Genomic DNA, 15204 nt, shown 5'->3' on the forward strand with positions numbered 1-15204 from the left:
ATGCAGGCGATGGGAGGGACTGGGAAACGCTCCCCTTCCCCCGAAGCCATGCCCACAGAGTCTTCCTGTGAAGCAGACCTCCCGCTCCAAGGAGCCCAGCCAGACCCTGCTCCAGAAAATCAAATTATGGGGATGGAGTCCAATCTGGGTTGAGGAATTAGAGGAATTTCCTAAGGGTCAGGCCGGCAGGGGAGGCGGGCGGGAAGCCTGGGCTCCAGTGCTGACCCCTCACCCGCCATCTGTCGGCACACTGCCCACCACCTCTGTCCTCCCTCGGGGGTTGCTGGCCCCACCCACCAGATGGGGAGGAAATGGGGTGGCAGCAGCAGAGCCTAGGCCTGGTGGCGCCAAGGCCCACTCACTTGTCTGGGAGGGCACCATGTCCCTGTGTGCTCCTGGCCCAGCGATCTGCTCCCTATGTCACTGGCCAGGCCTCGTGAGGGTCCATCTTTACACTCCCACCCCTGCTGGGTTCCGATGGAGCCAGGCGACAGCTTCTGGCTGAGCCCACAAGGGTGGGCACTGTGTTTAAGGCTGGGAAAGGGCCACAGCCAGAGGCCTGGGTGCAAGGTTCCCACTGGGTGGGGTCTACGCCTGTTCATCCCAGCCAACAGCACAGGGTCACCTGTAGTTGGCACAGGGCCTAGGGGCTTGGACAGGAAGACTCTGTCCTCTACGACAGCAGGGGAAGACACTGCCAAGGAAAAAGCAGCAGCCTGCCTTTGCCAAAAAGAAGCGTTTCTCAACATCTACAGAAAGCACCACTTGTGTTGGTGGCTTCTGTTCATTGCACGTAGCAAGCCCTTTGGACAGAAGACAGGTGTGGCTGTACGTCTAGGTGACCCTACCGCCGTGGAAGCTAGGTGGGCACATGGGGACACATCACACTACTCTCTCTTGCTGTGTGTTTGCAATTTTCCATGATAGAGAGAAAAAGACAAAAATAATCCAAAATGCTGTCGACATACTGGGATCAGTGCAAGTCTTTGCAACAACCAACAGAAAAGTGATATCCTTCATCTATAAGGTGCTCTTATAGATCAGGAGAAAAAAAACCAAACCCCAACTCAGGGTGAAAGGTCACAAACAAAGCTTGTGGCCCAGAGATGAGGTGTGAAGGATGAGCGTGGAAATGGGCATGCACATGTGTGTGCACACACACACACACAGAAAGAGAGACTGGAAGGAGGGTGGTGCTCTGGGCTCAGGGCTCCTGGCCCAGCCCTGGGGCTACAGCAGGTCCATTAATCCAGAAGCAAGAACTGCAGCTGTAAACACAACATAGGTAAGAGGTAGAAAAGCAAATGCCTGCCCCAGCAGGCCTAGCAAGTGAGCCCGAGGCCAGGGAGCCTCCCCAGGGGCCTGGGTGGTGCTGTCCATACCACCGAGGGAAAGGTAGCCCAGGGCTTTTGGGGTCTGGGGGAGCTATAGTTGAATTCAGCCTGGAAAGGAGATTCCCCAGCAAGGGAGGTGACCAGATACCACGGGGGTGGGAGATGGACAGAGATGGCTCCCAAACTATCCACATGGACACCCAGCAGCATGCTGGCCACACAGGGGACACCTGCCCTGCGCAAGGAGAACAGTCTGGGCTCTGCTCCCTGATGGGTTCTGGCCCTGCGTGGATGGGAACCCTTGGCCCAGGGAGAGCCAAGTCCATGGCAGCACTGGTCAGACCAGACAGGGGCTGCTGGACTGGTGGTCCAGGGAGACCAGGGGCTGTAGGGGTGCTGATGCAGGACACTCAGCTTCAGTCAAGACAGGGACACTTGTAGGGGCTCACAAAGCCTGCAGCCAGGGCCAGAGCCGGAGAGTGGCCAGGTGACCAAAGGCTGGGCACAGCAGAGGCAGGCCTCACGCTGGTGGGAGAGCAGGCCAGATGTAGGCGAGCACCCCAGCTGCTGCCCTGCCCTGTGGGAGGCTTGGCCACAGGGAGCTTCCCCCAACCCCCAGGTGCCCAGCAGCCCCAGAGGGTCTGGTCTGATTCCTGCCAGGGCAGGCTCCCTGTGTGGACGGTAGCAGCCCCCATATCTCTAGGTGACTTGTGGGGTAGGCTCAATGGCAGCCCCCCAGGCCCTGGGCTGGGATTCAGGGCAGCCCCCTCACCACTCTTTCTGTGCCCGACCCAGACTCCAGTTCAGTCACAGACCGAGGGCGAGGCCCCACCGGTTCCAGGTGTATGGGTATGGGCGGTGAGGGCCCACCTCATCCACGGTCTCTGCAGAAGTCAGCCCTGGCACCCCAAGGCCACAGGGCTCCGGGCAGGGAGGGCTTGGGCTGGCAGTCACAGTGCTCACTGTGCCCGCCCAGCAGCTCACTCACTCCAGCCTGACCTTAAGAGGGGAGCCTGGGGGTCAGGGGAGGTAGAACACCAAGGTGCCCCACTGTGTGGGGTGGGCTGGTCTGTTGCCACCATCACCTCCAAACTCCCATCCTGTCTCAACGAGAGCAGAGCAGCATGGGGGCAGTTCCGAGAGTCCAGGCTCAGAGCCCCACAGACCACGCCCTGGGGTGGGCACAGGGGCCAAGGTGTTCCTGAGGAGGGAACTGACACAGCCAGGCTGGGACCAGACCTGGCAGATCCGAGTGCTGCTGGGGCCTGGGAGCCTAACTCCAATCTGGGGGCCCAGGGGTCCAGGAGACCTGGAGGATCCCACTGAGACACAGCTAGGCAGGTGTTGGCCAAGCAGGGGACCAGTGGACTGTGTGCACCAGTGCCCTCTGCCTAGAACACACTTTCCCCCCAAGATGCTGGACCCCTACTTCCCAGACCCCCCTATGTTGCCATGGCAACACCCAAGCTTCTCCGAGAGGGACAGAGCTTCTTTGTGGTGGCACAAAGCCCCTTTGAGGGGCAGTGGGGGTTCAGCCCCCGGGAGTCTGTGGTCATTACGTCTCTAGGGGGCCAGGCAGGGCCTCTCAGCCCAGCCCTCCCCTCCAAGGTTGCAGAGCTGAGGAAGCTGGAGCGTGAGAGCCTGGTGATTAGGGGCTGAGACAACATATGGCACCACCTGCCCACAGTCCAAAGAAAGGGTCACTGGGATGGGCCCAGGGCTCCAGAGAGGCTCTCTGTGGGGCCAAGGGACTTCCCACGGCCTGCCCATCGCTTTGATAAGAAACACGCTCTGCTGAGATGAGTGGAGGAGGCACTGACAGTGGGAAAACTTCCTGCCAGATGGGAAATCAGGCTTGGGACCTTGGTGGGAACTGGGTACAGGGAGTCCTAGGCAGGCAGATGGGTCAGATGGTGTGGGTCTGGCACCAGGCCTGCTGAGGGACTGCCCATGCATCCAGGCCTGCCTGGCTCCTTGACCCTTGCTTTCTGGCCTGACTTCCCCTGCTGTAGGCACCCCCATCTTTGCCTGCCTGCTCTGGAGAACATGGCCAACCCCGCTGCAGCCAAGACCTCACGACAGGCTTGGATAAGAGGGAACTTGCTGTGGCCTGGCTTGCTCCAGGGGTAGAGAGAAGGGACCACAAGGACAATGCAGGTCCAGGGCAGGGTGACAGGGACCAAGTGCACCCCCCCGCCAGCCTCAGCGTGTTGCCCTGTCTGGGCCCCAGACCCACAGTCAGGGAGGCTCACCCCAGCCACAGAGCCCCACCCCCGCCCCCACCCCCGCCCCTGCCCTAGTCTGTGGGTCCCTGCCACCCTGACCACTGCTGACTAGGCACTTGGCAGTATCCCCACATGCTGGGCGCCCTGCCTGGGCGGCCCTCCCCACCCGACCTCAGTCTGACCCATTGCAGTTTTGCTAACCAAGCTCCCAGGCTGGGGATTGTGGCCCCCAGGCCATGGAACTAGGCAGAGCTGGCCCCAGAAGAGATGTGTCCCTCTATGGGCAGATCCACACAGGACTCAGGGGAGCTGCCAAGCAGCTGACCCCAACACAGTCAGCAGGGAGGCCCCACCACACCTCCCGCCAGCATTCCTGCAAGCTGCTGATGCTTCTGGGTGCCGGGACGTGCAAAAGGATGTGCCTACTCAAACCACTGTCAGCAATACCAGGTCCATATTCCCCACAGCCCTGGGAAGGGGTGGGGGCGGTGGCTCGTCACAAAGCCTAGGCCAGGGCCTTGCCGTCCAGGGAGATGGGGCCTGGAGCTCAGCTTTTAGAAGGAAGTTACCTCACTGGGAACCACACTGGACCTATGGCCCAGTTGGGGAGAGGTGTTAGGAAGACCCTTCAGCTGCCATAGGCAGAGGCACAGTGGCTGTGGCCACCTGGCCCTGGATGGATCAGAACTGAGACAGGAGCATAACCAGAGGGAGGGAGGGTCTAGGGCCTTCCAGCCTTGCTCTTGCCCCACAGGATCAAAAGGTCCCATGTGGCCTTCAGCCAGCACTGGCTCCTCCCAGGCCTCCCCCCACTGCCAAAAGCTGAGCTGGATGCAGTTCCTCTACTCCCAACCCCTCCCCTGCCTGGGAGCCATCTCTGCTCCTAAAGCCCAGGAGTGCCCATGGCAACAGGTCCAGACACCACCAGCCTCCAGCCAACAGCACAGTCCTGCCTTTTACATGCAAATGACCAGTGGGACCAGGCAGGGGCCTCCAACCCACCCCTATCCAGTGTGGACTCTGGGCCCCTCAGTGTCCCTGCCTCACTCCCCCCAACCCCCCACATACCGTGAGGGCCTGCTGGGAGCTGGGCTTGTCTGTGTGCCCCACCCCTGCTGAGAGGGAGCGGGAACACTGTAGTGGGCATGACAACTTGGGGATTCCCGGCACCCACAGGCACAGGCATGCAGCTACCCACACATCATGCCTATACACCTGTTCTGGCACCCCATCCCCGTCTACACTGTGTGGCTGTGGCTGAGCTTGCCAAGCAGCCCTGTGGGGCCTCACCTGTCCCAAGAAATGGGTGGTTGGTGGCCTGAAAGTCCTGACAAGTCCTGTGGTGGGGGAGGGAGGACCAGGGCCCCTGTAGGGTCAGCGTTCTGGGCAGACTCCATTACTGTCGTCAACACCTGGCAAGGCTGCCCTACCCAGACCTCTGAGGCCAGGCCTCCCCCTGACCCCATAGCCTGTAAGTGCTCAGCCTCTGGTCCATACCAAGGTGGTTCTGTGACAGGAGGGGTGGGGTGGCCTGCACAGACCTGCCACAGCGCCCAGCACCCAGGGCAGACTCCCGCTGGGGATGGGGCAGAGCTGCCATTTAGTAAATGGCTCCAATATCAGGGAACAGGTGGTGTGTCCTCAGGAGGCTAAAGACAGCTCTGAAGTGATGGGCTGGGAACAAACCATACAGAGAAGGAAAGACCATAGGTGGTGAGGGTTCCAGGGGGAGTTAATGAAAAATACCGCAGAGGCCACAAATAGCAGCTAGGACACTGTCCTGCAGCAGCAGAACAGAAATGCAAAGCAGATGGCAGAAAAGGACAAAAAGTTGTCAAGAGGGAAGACAGGAGTGGTGGAAAATGGATCCAGGGGCCAAACACCCTGGGAATAGATCCCCAAGGGACCCAAGAAACAGCCAGGGGACCTGAGAATGGCCGGGACCACCCTCCACAGAGAGGCCTGGGGTCTGAGGCTCCAGCCAGAAAGCAGCAAGAAAACTGTGGACGCAAGAACCTGGCGTTTAGGACTCTCCCTGGGCTGCACCCCCAGTGCCCTCCACAAAGTGGGAAGGAGGCCCTGCCTGACCCTCTGCACACACCCCCGGCTCTACTGAGGTGGGTCCACATGCCCGGAGGGACCAATGCCGCTTTGTTAACGGGATGCCTCTCTTCCTTCCTTGACTCCAGATCTTGAAAGAGGAAACCCAGCTCTGGACTTCCTCTAGGAAACATCGGGCAAAGCTCCCGCACTGGCAGGGCCCTTTTGCCACCCCAGGCCTCAGTGTCTCATGTGCACACTGGGCACCATGGACCTAGGTCCATGGGTGGGAGGGCAGAGGCACAGCAGCTTCCCACTGGGTGCAGAGAGAAGTGTCTCTGCAGCCTCGTTATCCTGCAAAAGGCAGAGAGCAGCCAGTACATTCAGATGAATGAATGGCCTAATTAGGATTTCAGGGAGAGTGAAAATATTTTGAAAAGAACAAGTTTAACTAACTGCATATTTGAAATACCAAACTCATCAATTGCAAACGTCAAATCAGCCTGGCAAGCTGTGCCCCGGGGGTGGGGTGCCTCCTTCTCCCTACCCGACAACCATGGCAGCCTTCCCTGTGGGAGAGAGAAACTGGGCCTCAGCCTCCCCATATTGTCCCCATGGCACAAGACCTAACTCACAGGCTGAGCAGCCAGCTGGGCACCTGGCTAAGGGACCTGCTGGGTGAGCTGGCCTCCCAGGGCCTAGGGGAAGAAAGATCCCCTAGCTGCCTGACAGCCAGGAGACAGTGCAGCAGGGGACAAAGCTGAGCAAGCCAGGGAACAACCTGAAGAGATGTGGCTGGAGTAGCAGTGAGAGGCCCTAAGGCAAACTGAGACCAGGGGCTGCTCTGAGCCCTGAGGCCAGCAACCTGCATCAGGTTCTCCAGCAACACAGGCAAGATCCTTGTGAGGCAGATGAGCCCTGGACTGAGACACAAACAGGATACAGGTGTGCCTGGCCTGGTGGTGCCTCCTCCTGAGGTCCCGAGGGTGCCAAGCTCGAGACCCTAGAGGAAGAGGCCATTCACCCCCACGTGGCAAAAGTGCTCGGGTAAAGTCATAGCCCGCGATGCTGCAGTGGGAGACCCAGGCCCTCCCACGGCACAAAGGGCCTGGATCAACTGGCCCTGAGAGCCTTCCCACAGCAAAGCTTGTTCTCAGACCAAGGATGCTCACAGCCACTGTGAGACAGGGAGGCAGAGTGGGACGCACATGGGCTGTACAGCAAGGTCCTGGGCAAGCAGCCCTGAACACAAGGACCAACACGCACCCGCAGAGCATGTGTACGGGACACCTGACTTTTCAGAACAGAGTCCAGTCAATGAACCAGAAGACTCCATAGGTCACGTGTAGTTTCTGGTGACAGAAAACAGTCGGGAAACCATTCAGATACAACTGCATAAACGAAGTTCAACCCTCACCTCACATTTTTGTCAAAGTAAACCCTGGGAGTTCCTGTCGTGGCTCAGAGGTTAACGAATCCGACTAGGAACCATGAGGTTGCGGGTTCGATCCCTGGCCTTGCTCAGTGGCGTTGCCGTGAGCTGTGGTGTAGGTTGCAGACACGGCTTGGATCCTGCATTGCTGTGGCTCTGGTGTATGCTGGCGGCTGCAGTTCTGATTCGACCCCTAGCCTGGGAACCTCCATATGCCACGGGAGTGGCCCAAGAAATGGCAAAAAAGACAAAACAAACAAACAAAAAAAAACAAAAAAAGTAAACCCTGGATGGATGCAACCTCTAGTGTAAGCATGAACCTGGAAACACCTGCAGGAAAGAATGGATGTGCGTTTATCTGGCCGCATGCTAGGAAGCCATGCATGGTCCAATGGAACAACTGAAAGAGAAGGGTTCAACAGACTTTACCATAAAATGTGAAAAATCTGAAAACACTTTGAACACAAAAGCCATCACCAGAAAAAATTAAAAGGCTGACAAAAGCCTGCAGTCAGCTGACAGGTGACAGAAGAACTCACTCTGTGCACAGACATGCATGGTGGCTAAGGAGTGTGACCAACAGGCCCCATGGCTGTGCTCAGCCCAGGGCCAAGGCCAGCCCCACAACTGTGCTGAAGGACACCACCTGCTCACTGGGCCTGGTGCGGAGTCACTTCCACACGGCCTCGTGGCTCCCCCTTCTCGGGGGGCCCTGCCTTTGGCCCCAGCCTGCAATTCCACACCAGGCCTCTCCTTTCTGTTGGCCAAGCTGAGGGCCCCCCAGGCAGGGCTCGGTCAAATGTGGTCCCAATGCCCAGTGTTCATCAAGGAGCTCAGTAATGGGCAGGGCCAAAGGTGAGTAGGGGGGACACGTGGGTGCTTGCTGTCAGCCCCTGAACCAACTTTGCCCAAGGCCTCCTCCCCATCCCCGCCCTGATATGGGAAGAGCAGAGGTGGCTCAAGCTACCACCTATCCCTCCAGTGCCCATGGCAGACATGAGCTGCTAATCACCAGGAGATGGACACAGGAAGGAGGACAGAAAGAGAGGCAAAAAGAGGGACAGAGAGAAACAGGGAGAAAACCAGAAGCAAGAGGCAGGCAGGGAGAAACAGGAACAGGAAAAGAACAAGGGCAGGAATAGCAAGTGAGGGTGGCTGGGAGCCTCCCACAGACCCTATTATCTGCCATTCAGTGTCTACCTGGCCTGTCAACCTGGGGCACTGTGCCTACCAGGAGGTAAGGGAGGGGTGGGGCCTGCCCCCATGGCCCTGGGCTCTAGGTCCAGGTCCCCTGTGCCACCAGCAACACCTGGTGCTCTGGCCTGGTGAGCCTTGGACATGGGCTGGGCCTCTTCACCAGTCCAGAAGCCCTCTGCAGCCCAGCAGCCTGGCCATTGAGATGTCCGGCCAGACCTTCCTTGGTCCTCGCACTGGCCCGGCTGGCAGTGTGTCACAAACCAGGTCCTGGGGAACAAACAGGAAGGGTGGGCCTCTGCCCCTTTCCCTGGCCTTATGGGCCTCAACATGGGTCACTCACTCAGGGACACTGAGAACCCACAGGGCTGGGTCAGCCAAGTCTCCAACGGCCTGGGCCCCCGTACTGGGGAACAAGAGTGGCTGGAAGTGCTGCACAGCCACCATAGCCTGGAAATCGGGCACTGCCACAGACTGAGAGGCCAGGGCCAGTGCGGTCCCATTGGCCTCCATTTCCGCTATACGTGGTGAATACCATGCCTCAGGGCCAGCACCCAGCACCCTTGCTGTGGTCACAGCAGTCCAGCTTCCCCTACAATGGTGGATGAGGGTGGCTGCCCAAGACCATACAGGCTGGCAGGACTGAACGTGTGCTGTCTGGCCCTTTCAGACAGAGCCCCTTCAGCCTCAGTGCCCTCCTCCTGGTCCCAGAACCCCTGGTGCAGTAGGGACCAGCCTGAACTGAGAGGGAAGCTGGCTGGCCGCAGTACCAGCCACCATCTGGTGGGTGTTCAGGTCAAGGAAGGTACAGACGAGTCCCAGCTGACATCCTAGTGGGTCGTCCCCTCTGCAGGTCATCCCTCAAGCCAGATGTCCAGCTGGCATGTGTACACACCCAGGCCATCAGTGAATTTCAGCCGGGGTGGCAGGAGGCCCCGTGTTCAGCCCTGTCCAGCCCAGGGTGCTGTGCCTACCCAGGGTGAGGCTGACCAGAAGCACACACCCCTCAGGGCCACAGTCCACCCCACTGTCAACCACACCCGCCTGGCCCAACATCTGTGTGAGGAGGGGACGTCCCTAGGCCAAGCCAGGTCACCTACCTGTCCCGAGGGGAGATCAGCATGACCAGACACCCATCCTGCCAGCTCCTTGTCCTGCAGGGAACCAGAGAGTACCTGGTGAGGCCAATGGGCAGGGCTAAGTCCCTTCTGATTGAGGCCAGACTCCTGACTGCGGATGCCTGTGGTACTCCAGCATGGACAGACACCACACACCGGGTGGCTCCCCCGTCCCAGCCCATGGGGACTGTCACGCCTGCAGTCTGCACCAGCTGCCACAGTCCCTCCTCTAGTTCCAATGCTGTGGACCACCCTTCAAAACCCTGATGGGGCAGAGCTGTGAGCTGATGAAACATCTTACCCTTCCAGGAGGCTGGGTATGCTCCTTGGTGATAAACCCCACACCAGCTCCCAGGGGCCGTGCAGGGGTCATGGCCCCAGGCGTCTGCCCTCACCTGCCCTGAGGACAGGCCACCTGCCTCTCCTGAGGCTCCTAGAGGCCAGTCCAACTCACATCCCTCCTAGGCCAGCAGCCAGCCTCCCAGTCCCGGACTCAGGACCATACAGCTTCCTGTCTCAGCCAATGGCCTAAGGACATTGCCCAAATGTTTGTGTCACAAAAATGGAAAACACAGCAGTACAGATAGGCAGAAGGGTTTGGGCCAAGGCTGGGAAGACCATTTCCAGGGGATCAGTGATGGATGCTTTCTCCCCTGGGCCCTATAGCGTTTTCCAGGTTGTTCCAAGCCCCTGTCCAACTGGGCCTCTGGACGTGGCCCATCTAGGGGCCTGAGAATGGGTCTCTCTGCCTCACAGCAGCCCCTTCATTACAGGGAGGGGCTCAAGTCAGGGTGGGATCATGGGGGAGATCAGGAGGCTGGGGCCAGCGGCAAGGAGGAACTGCCTGAGCCAGGTATGTGCGTGTGTGCAGTGTGTGTGTGCATGTGCACACATGAATGCCTGGGAGGGGAGGCGTGGTTGGGAGTGCCCCGCCCACTGCACCCTCCCCATCCACCCACAGCAGCTGCCACTCTGGGGTCTAAGGCACAGGAATCAGCTTTTGCTCAGAATGTGATGTTTCTGGGGCTCCTCTGCTTTTGGCTTAAACATTCACATGGCTCTTGTCCCACAGGGCCCTGTGTGCCATTGTTAGCGGTCTTGATAACCGCCAGCCTCTCCCCAGTACTGGCTGTGCCCCATCACCTCAGTGACTCTCACTGGAGTGCCTGGAATCAGCCCAGGACATCATTTACAGATGGGGATGCTGGGTCTTCCTGCCCCTAAGACTCCCCACTCACCCACCCAGCCATGGAAGAACGTGGCTCCTGCCTTGTGGGATTTCAGCAGGCTGGGAACTGCATGGATGCTGGAGACCTGAGAGTCAATGCCAATGGGGGTGGGAGGGTATCTGCAGAGCTGCAGTGGGAAGAGGCTGAGTGGGCTTCTTGGAGTAGGAGGGTGGGAGCAGGGAGACTGGGAAGGTCTGGGGGATGCAGGGTGGTGGTGACCTGAGGCAGGGTCTGTGGCCCCAGGGCACCTTGTCTCAGTAGCACTATGTAGGTTGGGGTGGGGGCAGAGCATGATAACAGCCCTGGGGCAGTAGATGGACAGACAGACAGGCCTGAGATATGAAGGAAGAACCAGTGATGGGATCTGCGCCCAGAGGGTGGGGGCCCGTCCTAGGACCCCTTCTCGGCATCACCTCAGAGCCAGTCTGCAGGCTCAAGGGTCCCCTGCCTGGCCAAGGACCCTGCATCAGTAGCCTTGGGGCCAAGGGAGCCACCACCCCCAGGCTTGGAAAGGCCTGAGACAGGAGGTTTCAGCAAGGGCTACATGAGCCAGAACAGCAGGCATGCACAGATTTTAGATGGCACAAGGCAGCCCCCGTGGGCACCTACTAAGCCTGGAGGGAGGATGAGGCCAGGGCTGGGTGCTCTGGACAGGTAGGTTGGGGCCATGGTGGGCAGTGAGGAGCTCAGTTGAGGGCCAGGCAGGCCTGCCTGAGAGCTCCCTCTGCACTTGAGCCTTGAGTCCTGCTCCATGGTGAATGCTGACATGCCCTTCCAGGCTACTCTGTGTCCATCTTGAAAAGATGCCACCCTAGCTGCACTCTTCTGTTTTAGAGGACACTGAGGCAGAGGCACAGCCCTGTACTGAGTGGCTGACTCAGAGACCTTGCCTGGACCTTTGGGAACCAGGGAGGTGCCTGAGGAACCTCCTCCACTGTCCTTGCTGGAGCCTGAGCTCAACCACCTGGCCACCAGCCCTCGGGTCTCCCTCTGCTGCGGGTGGTCAGGCAATCAGGCACTGGAGGGCCTTGGCCCAGGGATCCTTGCCCCTCTCCAGCTCCCCACCCTGGACAGGGGCCTGGTGGAAGCAGAGTTCTGGCCCCCCCAGTGGATGCCCGGCAAAGGATCCCCAACTGCTGCAGGAGGCTGGGTGGAGCCAGTCTTGAGGGGCATGGCAGTCCTGGGCGCCCTCTGGTGGCCTCACTCAACTTGCAGCTACTTTTCTACAGGCCACTGGCCCCTCAGGGACCACTGGAGCAGTGGTGAAGGCTGGGCCTGACACACACACCTACTGCAGCGGAGGGGGCGGAGGCCCACTGGGTGATGTAGCAGTGCATCAGCTCTGGCTCCTCCTCCTGACCTATGAAATAGGCCACGCTGTGCACCCCTCCAGTTGGAAGCCCCAGGAGGGATGCTAACCTGAGTTTCCCAGGTTACTGACTCTGGGACTCCTGCAGGGAGGCTAAGGCCTAGTTCTTGTCTTGAAGGTCCCAGGACCCCTTGTAGCCTCCATGGCATCCTGCAGCACTTGCCCCCAGGATCCTCAACCCAGCCCGCCTGCCCTCCCTCTCTCCGCCCACTGAGGCCCCCCGCCAGGTTCCTGGGCACACACTAGGAGCTGGCCAGGGCTCTGATGTACCTGGGTCCCCACCCCAGCTGTGCTACGGTTCTTGGTTCCTTTTGGAGGCTCAGGGTCCCACTGCTCAGAGTCCCCAGACTTGTCTCTTGGGGTGAAGGAGATGCAGTGAACTCACCCTGAAGTGCAACACAAACAAGGACAGAGATGCAGCCCCACCCCACAGAAGCTGGGAGATGCAGAGGGACCCTGAGACTGAGATCTGAGGGAGGAAACATGCAGGCCAGATTGGGGGTGGGAGACAGCTCTAATCTATCAGGACTGAGGGCTGCCCAGTCCACCCAGGAGGCACCTGATCAGCAGGCACTGTTGCCCATGGCTGGGGGGGAGGAGGCTGGCATGTGACCTCCTTCCAGGCCAGGACTAGAGTCCTGAACATCAGAAATGCTCCATGCACAGCCCTGTGCTGGGGGTGGGTGGACCTCATACTTGAGGGCACAGAGCAACGGGACAGACAGGGTACTGTGGGTGGAGCAGGGCAAGGCTGGGGGACAGCACAAATTCCGACATACTGTGGCCGAACCCCAAGTTCAGACCACCTGCTCAGAAACTGACTGGTTGCGGGTCTAACACTGTCCCACGTCTAGATACACTAAGCACAGGACAGGTGGGATCTGCTTGGGATGGGCAGACCTCTGGGAGCCTGGACCTGAGAGTGGAGGTAGAGGGAGTCATAGGGAAAAGGCTTCCAGCACAGCCATGGTGCGTGTCCTCATCGGGGAGACTGCTGTTCACCATCCAACAATCCCCACCCCCACCCCCGGTTCATAAATCCCGATCTGGAATGTGCCCTGCACGGTGACTGAGTGACAAGGAGATGAGGTGTTATGAAAAATCTATCCTAAAGAATGAAACCATCAGGGCATTTCTTTTTTGTTGTTGTTGTTCCTAAATATGCCTTGGTCTAAAGGAAAGGCGAGTGGGAGTCCCCGAGCTCCGTTTTCACTCTGACACACTATGCAGAGATTAAAAACGGTGACACGTTATGATAACCAATATTTAATTGAGATTGAAATAGAAAATCTGGGGAGCTCCCGCTGTCTGCCGGCTCGGGGCAACACTGCAGCAAACCTGGGCTGAGTCCCGCTCCGAGTGAGGGGAACGAGCCTCATCCAGGAGCCTGGGGTCCCACCGACTGGACTCAAGGGTAGCGAGGGAGGGGGATCCACTGGGGGGGCTCCAGGCACGGACCCCGGGCAGCGTCCCCTCTCTTGTCCTCTGGGCGGCGGGAGCAGCGCCACACGGGGACATCCCCTTGGCCAGGCAGTGCCAATGTCTCCCGGCAGCGTGCAGCCCCAGGAAAGTTCCTGGCCCCCGGGCCCCTCCGCCAATGGAAAGTTTCCGTGGGTGCTTGGCGCCGACTTGAGGCGCCGGGTCGAGCGGGGAGAACACGGCTTCAGTTGGGCCGCAGCTACAGGGGCGCACGGCCGGTCGGGCAGGACCCGAGGCCGCGCACAAAGGGACCCGCCCCCGCCGGTCCGGTGTCTCGCGCACCGCGGTGTGGGTGTGGTGAGAGTGGGGCGGAGCTGGGCTGGACCCCCGGCTCAGACCCCCGCCCAGATCTCGTCTCCCGCTCCAGCCCTGCCCTGCCCTGCCCTGCCCTGCCCGCAGCCCGGGTCCCGGCCCCAACCCCGGTTCCCGGCCTGAGCCTACCTGGAGCGCGACGTGGGCGGCTCCGCAGCGCGGCCCCCGGCCCAGACTGGCGTCCCCGGGTCCCTCGGCGTGCGGCGTCCTCGGGCGGGCGCAGGTGGTCGTCCGGGGTCTTCAGCTCGCGCGGCTGCGGAACCCACCCTACGCGTCCAGTGCAGCCCTGACCCGCCCTCCGCCCCTCGCGCGGCCCGTGCGCAAAGCAAGACTGCCGGCGCCGCGACCCTCGCCCCGCCTCGCCGCCACCAGTGCTCCCATTGGTCGGGAGGCCCGGCAGCCGGCGCCGATTGGACGAGTGTGGGGAGACGCCAGCTTTCCATTGGGTCCTCGGGGTGTCAGTCTCCGCCAACAACGGCCCCTCGTGGAGTGGCGGAGGCCCTGGCACCTGCCGGGACCGCTGCGGCGGTAGCCGGGCCCGCGGACCGCCCTCTCCCGCCGGCCGCCCCCTCCAGGCCGCCTTCGAGGACGTCTCTGTACCGTCCGGCCCGAGCAGGGAGGGGGCAGGCCCGGCGCCCCATTCCCAGACTCGGGCCAGGTCATCTCCATCACCACCCCCAGTTCGCAGGTATCCTCAGCGGCTGCTGTTGGCTGGGCACTACGCGCCGCGCCCGCGCGTTGACATCAATTGTATTACCCACAATCTGCGAGGGAGCGTTCTGCCGCCCTCCCATCTAACAGGAAACCCAGGCTAGGAGAGATTCTCGCTTGACTTAGGTCACCGGGGCTCCAACCCAGTCTCCGGGGCCTGAGGGCTCTCCCACCCTCAAAGCGCCAGGGTTCCCACTGTGGAGGCCTGAGTGGGTGGGGCCTGCAGTATTTCCAAGAGTAGAAAGGGACCCCTCAGGGAACAGAGGTTTTCCTCCCCTATCAGGCCTGAATCTACATACACCGTCGGTGTAGCAGAGATTGGCCTTCCTCACCCTGCTCACCACATGGCCACAGGTCTGGGCCTACAGGAGGAGTTTGTGCATTCTTAGTCCCAGCTTCCTGGTGTCCATTTCTTCTGCCCTACCTGGGATCGTGCAGGATCTCTGTGGGGCTCAGGCACCTGAATTGAGTTTAGCACAGGTTACATTTCCCTGCCACGTGGAGAGCAGGCACCCACCGGGTCCCTGCAATGACACCAGGCATACAGGTGACCGCAAATGGGACCATAACCCTAGGCCAGCTCCACTTAACTTTGGAGTGTGTGTGGATGCCAGTGGGGATGCTGCTTGTTTAGGGCTGTTTCAGGGGTCTCTGATCAGTGAGCCTAGCTCTTGTGTGGTTCTAAGCCTTTCCTGCCCTGGTTGCACCTGGAGATGACCAGATCCTCAGCTCACCATGCTCCCCAAGGCTGCCCAGAGCCA

The 15204-nt window shown here is 60.1% G+C and overlaps 1 protein-coding gene across 4 annotated transcripts in view; it reads right to left on the minus strand.

Moving 5' to 3' along the window:
* ARVCF (armadillo repeat gene deleted in velocardiofacial syndrome) overlaps nt 1–14060 on the minus strand; it is a 36822-nt gene extending 22762 nt beyond the window's left edge. For 3 of the 4 annotated variants that reach the window (XM_021072782.1, XM_005670946.3, XM_001929642.4), the window contains exons 1-2: nt 13862–14054; nt 9326–9379 (exon numbers count right to left, since the gene is read on the minus strand). The gene's annotated coding sequence lies outside the window, so the exon portion shown is untranslated. Of the gene's footprint in view, nt 1–9325; nt 9380–13861 lie in introns of all 4 variants that reach the window. The other variant, XM_021072783.1, reaches the window with a different exon arrangement.

This window comes from Sus scrofa, chromosome 14, assembly GCF_000003025.6.
Source record: "Sus scrofa isolate TJ Tabasco breed Duroc chromosome 14, Sscrofa11.1, whole genome shotgun sequence".
Taxonomy (NCBI): Eukaryota; Metazoa; Chordata; class Mammalia; order Artiodactyla; family Suidae; genus Sus; species Sus scrofa.